The sequence below is a fragment of the Chenopodium album genome, chromosome 27 (assembly GCF_948465745.1).
Source record: "Chenopodium album chromosome 27, dcCheAlbu1.1, whole genome shotgun sequence".
Classification (NCBI taxonomy): Eukaryota; Viridiplantae; Streptophyta; class Magnoliopsida; order Caryophyllales; family Amaranthaceae; genus Chenopodium; species Chenopodium album.
This window is the reverse complement of record NC_137860.1, coordinates 10,274,722-10,281,534: the sequence shown is the minus strand read 5'-3', so window position 1 is coordinate 10,281,534 and position 6,813 is coordinate 10,274,722. Positions and strand designations below refer to the sequence as shown.

Sequence of the window (6,813 nt, the reverse complement as noted above, 5' to 3'; positions counted from 1 at the left end):
AGGTTCTAAAATGGGAGAGAATACACCTTTGAGTTGTCTTGGGGCTCCCGAAGCCTTTAGAGCCCAAAGTGGGATCCTAACCCCTACCACTCAAGCCAACAATTTCGAAATCAAGCCCAATTTGATTGCTTATAGAGAGGAAACAATTCTCGGGTGGAAAATTTAAGAGCCCTCATGAGCATTTGAAAGAATTTGAGAAGTATTGTGACACGATCAAAACCAATCGAGTGACTCAAGAGTATATCCGCCTCAAGATGTTTCCATTTTCTTTAATTGGGAGAGGTCTAGAATGGCTATAGAAGGAGGTGCCCCCTAATTCTCTCACAACTTGGGACCAAGTGACTACGGCATTCTTGAGGAGAGTTTATAACCATAGGAAGACCGCCGAGGCTCGATCTTTAATTCAAGGTTTTCGCCAAAAGAGTGGTGAGACTCTAAGTGCGGCATGGGACCGGTACAAGGAGCTTCAACGTCAATGCCCACATCATGGGATACCCAAGTATCAACTCATCCACACTTTCTATGGAGGTCTCTCACCTCAAGGGAGAACAAGCCTAGATGCCGCCGCCGGCGGTCCAATCATGAACAAGGGAGAGGATGAAGTGGAATGCATCATAGAGGAGGCCACAAAGCATTATGATGATTGGTACGAAGGAGAAAGGGAGGCCACTTCTAGCAAAGGTGTCTATGCATTGGAACAAGCCAACGCAATCAACAACCTTTCTTCCCAAATCTCCAAGATGGCCAAGCAAATGGACGAAATGATGAAAGAAAGGTCCAACCCTCATGGTAATACCTCCCCTTCAACCAAGGGAGGCAATGGTATGGCCACTTCTTCCCCCTATTCTTATATAAAATGCCTCAAGGATGTATGTTTTGCTCAAATTGTGAAACCTATGATCATGATACCTCCCATTGTGTGTATGCTTGTGAAGTTCAACCCCCTCCCTATGAACATGATGATAATGTAGAAGATGTCAATGCTATGAATTTTGCTCCTAGAATGGAAAATGTAGGGAACTTGAGGCCAAACTCCAATCAAATGGGGAATTGGAATCAAGGTGGAAACCGTGGTTGGAACCAAAGTGGTGGTGGTTATGGTAACCAATACCATGGTGGGGGAGGCCTTTCCAATTTCAATGGAAGAGGCTACTCTAACCAAAGGGGGCATGGCTACCAAAACCAACAACCTAAATCCCGATACCATGACCATCAAAATCAAAATTTTGGTGATCAAGGTAACATGGGAAACAATCGACAAAGCAATGTTCCTAACCAAGGCACCGGAGGCAATAGGGGCCAAAATGTTTCTAACTATGCCCAAACCAATAGGCCTCCGGGTTTCCATCAAGCCCAACTTCCTCAACCTCAACAACCTCTTCAAATTGAGGCCCCTCCTAATGATCCCGTGATGGCTAAGCTAGATGCGATCATGAAAATGCATGAGGAGGAAAAGAAGAGAAATGAGGAGGATAAAAAGCGAGCCAATGCTCATATGAAAATGCTTGAAACCCAAATTGCCCAACTTGCTTCCAATTCCTCTTCTTCTTCTTCTTCCTCTATCCCTAGTCAAGGAGTCAACCCAAAACCTTTGTATGCCGTGACAACAAGGAGTGGAAAGGTAGTAGGGAGTGACCCCTTAGTTGAGGAGGAACCTCGAAATGAAGTAGAGTTGGAGAGGGGGGATGAGAGAACCAAGGAACCTTCTAATGTTGAGAGGGAGAAGGATGTTGAGGTGCAAAAGGAAAAAGAGACCACCCCCTTGCCCCTAAATCTCTAACTTAGAGAGGAGAGGCTACCTTTTCCCCAAAGATTTGTGAGAGCTAAGCTTGATGCTCAATTTGGGAAGTTTTTGGATGTGATCAAGAATTTGCATGTTTCCCTTCCTTTTGTAGATGCTATGAAACAAATGCCCCATTACTCTAAGTTTTTGAAAGATCTATTGAGTGGGAGAAGGGAGTGTGAAACGGTGAGCTTGACCGCCAATTGTAGTGCAATCCTTTCCAACAAACTTCCCGCCAAGTTGAAGGATCCGGGTAGTTTTTCCATCCCTTGTTCTATTAATGGCATTGAGTTTGACAAAGCTTTGTGTGATTTAGGAGCAAGTGTGAGCCTCATGCCTTACTCCGTCTACCAAAAGCTTAGTGTAAGAACCCTTTCCCCCACTAACATTACTCTCCAACTAGCGGATCAGTCCATTAAATTTCCCATGGGTAAGGTTGAGGACATTCCCCTTAGGGTAGGAAAGTTCACATTCCCCGTGGATTTTTATGTGCTAGAGATGGATGAGGATGAAAGGATTCCTATTATCTTGGGTAGGCCGTTTTTAGCCACCTCTAGGGCCATCATTGATGTAAAGGAGGGCAAAATATCTTTGAAAATTGATAATGATTCAATTGAGTTTGATTTGAATAATGTCATGCAACAACCTTCCTCAAGTGGTGAATCCTTTAGAGTAGATGTTCTAGATACCATGCTTAGTGAATTCTCTCGTTCCCATTTGCATGCTTCTAACGATCCCCTAGAAAGTGTATTGTTGAATGATTCTAAGCTAGGTGTTCACAAGGACGACATTCAATTCTATGAGGATTTGCTAGAGGAAAGCAAGAGCGAGTGCATGGATGAGAGCATGGAGGAGGAGGCTTTTCACACCCATGACCTCTTTCAAGTTGAGGAAAGAGAGGAGAGCACCAATGGTAAGGGAGCACCAAAGGTAGACTTGAAACCTCTACCTTTGGGCTTGAGGTATGAATTTCTTGGTTCTAATGAGTCTTTCCCCGTAATTGTTAATTACAACCTAACGGAGGAGCAAACCTCCCTCTTGATCAATGTTTTGAAAAAACACAAGAAAGCTTTAGGCTATACCATTGATGACATCAAAGGTATAAGTCCTTCTTTATGCATGCACAAAATTGATCTAGAGGGAGATGCCAAACCCGTTAGGCAAAGGCAAAGGAAGCTTAACCCTTCTATGCAAGAGGTTGTGCGGAAGGAAGTGGCTAAGCTTCTTGATGCGGGAATTATATACCCAATTGCTCATAGTGATTGGGTATCTCCCGTGCAAGTTGTGCCTAAGAAAGGGGGAATGACGGTAGTGAAAAATGATCATGATCAACTAGTCCCCACTAGGCTTGTAACCGGTTGGCGCATGTGCATTGACTATCGCCAACTCAACACAAGTACATGCAAAGATCATTTTCCATTGTCGTTCATTGATCAAATGTTGGAGAGGCTTACAAAGCATTCCTTCTATTGTTTTCTTGATGGTTATTCGGGATTTTTCCAAATCCTGATTGACCCCAAGGATCAAGAGAAGACGACTTTCACTTGTCCCTACGGTACTTATGCGTATCGTAGGATGCCTTTTGGGCTTTGTAATGCTCCCGCAACATTCCAACGTTGTATGATGTCCATTTTTAGTGATATGATTGAGGATGAGATAGAGGTCTTTATGGATGACTTCTCCGTTGGAGGGGCCACCTATGAAGATTGTCTATCTAATTTATCTCGTTGGTTAGAAAGATGTGAGAGGGCTAACCTCGTGTTAAATTGGGAAAAATGCCATTTTATGGTAGAAAGTGGGATTGTTCTTGGGCACAAAATTTCCCATGCCGACATTGAGGTTGATAGAGCCAAGGTAGAGGTCATTGAGAAACTTCCTCCCCCCACCAACGTGAGGGAAGTGAGGTCTTTTCTTGGCCATGCCGGGTTCTATCGGCGTTTTATAAAAGACTTTTCTTTGATTGCAAAGCCTCTCACATCCCTATTGCAACAAGATAAAGAGTTTATATTTGATGATGCTTGTCAAGAGTCTTTTTGTAGGTTGAAAGAGGCCCTTTGCACCGCCCCTATTGTCCAAGGCCCGGATTGGTCTCTTCCATTTGAGCTCATGTGCGATGCAAGCGACGAGGCCATTGGTTCGGTTCTTGGTCAACGAAAGGATGGGAAGCTTCATGTCATACATTATTTGTCCAAAACTCTCAACGACGCCCAACGAAACTACACAACCACCGAGAAGGAATTCTTAGTGGTTATTCACTCATTTGAGAAGTTTAGAACCTACCTCATTGGTTCTAGGACAATTGTGTACACCGACCATTCGACTCTCAAATATTTGATAGGGAAGAAGGAAGCTAAACCAAGGTTGTTGAGATGGGTTTTAGTTCTCCAAGACTTTGATTATGAAATGAGAGATAAAAAGGGAGCCGAGAATGTGGTGGCGGATCACCTTTCAAGGTTGGGCGGTGCAAGGTTCAAGGATGATGGTTTGCCAATAGAGGATGCTCTAAGGGATGATGTGCTATACGTTCTTGAGGTGAAGTCGGCTCCATGGTATGCGGATATTGTGAATTACTTGGCTTGTGGTGCCATACCTCCGGATTTCACTTCACAACAACGTCGAAAGCTCAAGCACGAGGCAAAGAGATATATTTGGGATGAACCGATTTTGTTGAAGAGAGGGGTTGATAGGTTGTTGAGGAGATGCGTTCCCGACGATGAGTTTCAAAGTGTTCTCCACATGTGCCACTCCTCTCCTTGTGGTGGGCATATGAGTGCTCAGAAAACCGGCTCAAAAGTTCTCCAATCAATGCTCTTTTGGCCTTCCTTATTCAAGGACTCTTGGATATTTGTCAAGACCTGCGATAGATGTCAAAGGGTGGGGAATATCTCGAGAAGGGATGAAATGCCACAAAACCCCATCCTTGAGCTTGAAGTTTTCGATGTGTGGGCGATAGATTTCATGGGCCCTTTTATCTCCTCAAATGGGAACAAATATATTTTGGTTGCCGTTGACTACATGTCCAAATGGGCGGAGGCCGTAGCTTCTCCAACAAATGACTCAAAAGTGGTGGTTAACCTTTTCAAGAAAGTGATCTTCCCAAGATTCGGTGTTCCGAGGGCAATTATTAGTGATGGAGGGTCACATTTCAAACACCACACCTTCGTGCGCCTACTTGAGAAATATGGGGTATCTCACAAGCGGGGGCTTGCTTATCACCCCCAAACAAGTGGTCAAGCGGAGGTCACAAATAGAGAGCTCAAAGTGATCTTGGAGAAGACAGTTGCCAGAACAAGGAAGGATTGGTCCTCTAAGCTCATTGATTCTCTATGGGCCTATAGGACCGCTTTCAAGACGCCAATTGGGACCACCCCTTACAAGCTTGTTTATGGGAAGAATTGTCATTTGCCCGTGGAGATGGAGCATCGTGCTCATTGGGCGATCAAGCAAATCAACTTGGATCTCCATAGTGCGGGGGAGCAAAGGCTTTTAGAGTTGCATGAGTTAGAGGAGTTGCGGTTAAGTGCCTATGAGAATGCAAGTATGTATAAGGCAAGATCAAAAGCGTGGCATGACTCTCAAATCATCAAGAAAGATTTTGTCAAAGGGCAAAAGGTGCTCCTCTTTAATTCGAGGTTGAAGCTCTTCCCGGGCAAACTCCGATCAAGATGGAGTGGGCCATACATTGTTACGGAGGTGTTCCCGTATGGTGCTTATGAAATTTTCCAAGATGGCCATTCCTCTTTCAAAGTCAACGGCCACCGCGTCAAGCCTTATTTTGAAGGATTCCCAAGTGATGAACCAATTTCGGTTACTCTAATTGATGTGCATCGTCAATTCCGCCCTCCTTAATCATCCCGAAGAACGTCGAGCTAACGACGCTAACCAAAAGCGCTTCCGGGAGGCAACCCGAGTTTCTAACCCTCTTCTACTTTCTTCTCTTCATGTAGCTTTCATTTTTCTATTTACAACTTTGGATAAGTATGATTTGTGAGTTTTGGTTGTGTTTGTGTCTTTGATATTCAATTTGTTTTGGTTTTCTTTTGCTATTTGTAGGTACTTGCCTCATGGTGCATGTATGGTTGGGTTTTGGGGACCCTATGGTGATGATTTTTGAGCTAAATTCGAGTTAAGAGAAAAAGGAAGAAGTGTAGAAAAATTGAAGAAGCCGCGGGCGCGACTCTCATAGGAGAGGGCGCGGGGCTAGGAGGACAGAGGTTTCAAATCCTTCGGTAGAAGGCTAGCCGCGCCCCAGGAGAGGGCTCTCCTCCCTGACCCGTGGGCGCGGCATCACAGCCCGCGGGCGCGGCCCCGCGGGTTCTACAGATCCCACGAGCTTCAAGTGCAGCAGCCCGTCCTCTTTTACCCATTATTTCGACATCTTCCCTCATTTCTCACTCTCTCTCTCTAAAAAACCCCCAAAACCCCAACCCTAACTACTTCAAGTCCATCAATTTCACTCCTAAAACTCACAAATTCCTTCCTTAAATCATCAAATTCATGTTCCATTTCCACTTCCCATCATCAAAAATCCAAAAAAATTGATTTTTCCACCATTGTTACTCCTTGAAGCATTTTGGGAGGTCTTGTTCTTGGAAGCTAGTTGGAGGAGATTCTTGGCTTCATTGTTGGTATAATTCTCTCCTTTCTAGTTTTTATTGAACTATTATACAATTTTGGATGAATTTCATGATAAATTTTTGAGTTTTTGATTTGGAAATTATTATGTATGGTTTGGTGATTTTTGTTGTTGGTATTGTTCTAACTTTTGATTGATTGGTTTTGTGAGTTGTTTGTTGGAATTATTTGTTGTGTTCTTGGTTAATTTGTGTGGTCTTGTGAAGGATTTTGTTTGTGGTGGTTTCTTGGTGATATTTGTGGTGGTTGTGTGGTGTTTCTTGTGGTTGTTGGTTCATTTGGAGTAAGATTTTGGTGTAGTTCTCCTTGAGAAGGAAGAAAAAAAAAACAAGGGAGAGAATGGAGGTTGGTAGTAGTTCAAAGAAGAGGAAAAGTGGAAAGCAACCTAGAGGATC

At 43.8% G+C, this 6,813-nt stretch overlaps 1 non-coding gene across 1 annotated transcript; it reads right to left on the bottom strand.

Moving 5' to 3' along the window:
• Positions 1 to 387: 387 nt before the first annotated feature.
• On the bottom strand, positions 388 to 493 carry LOC145621712 (small nucleolar RNA R71). Its single transcript, XR_014108521.1, has one exon. It is a non-coding gene; the product is annotated as a small nucleolar RNA R71 (small nucleolar RNA).
• Between the last annotated feature and the right edge of the window lie 6,320 nt (positions 494 to 6,813).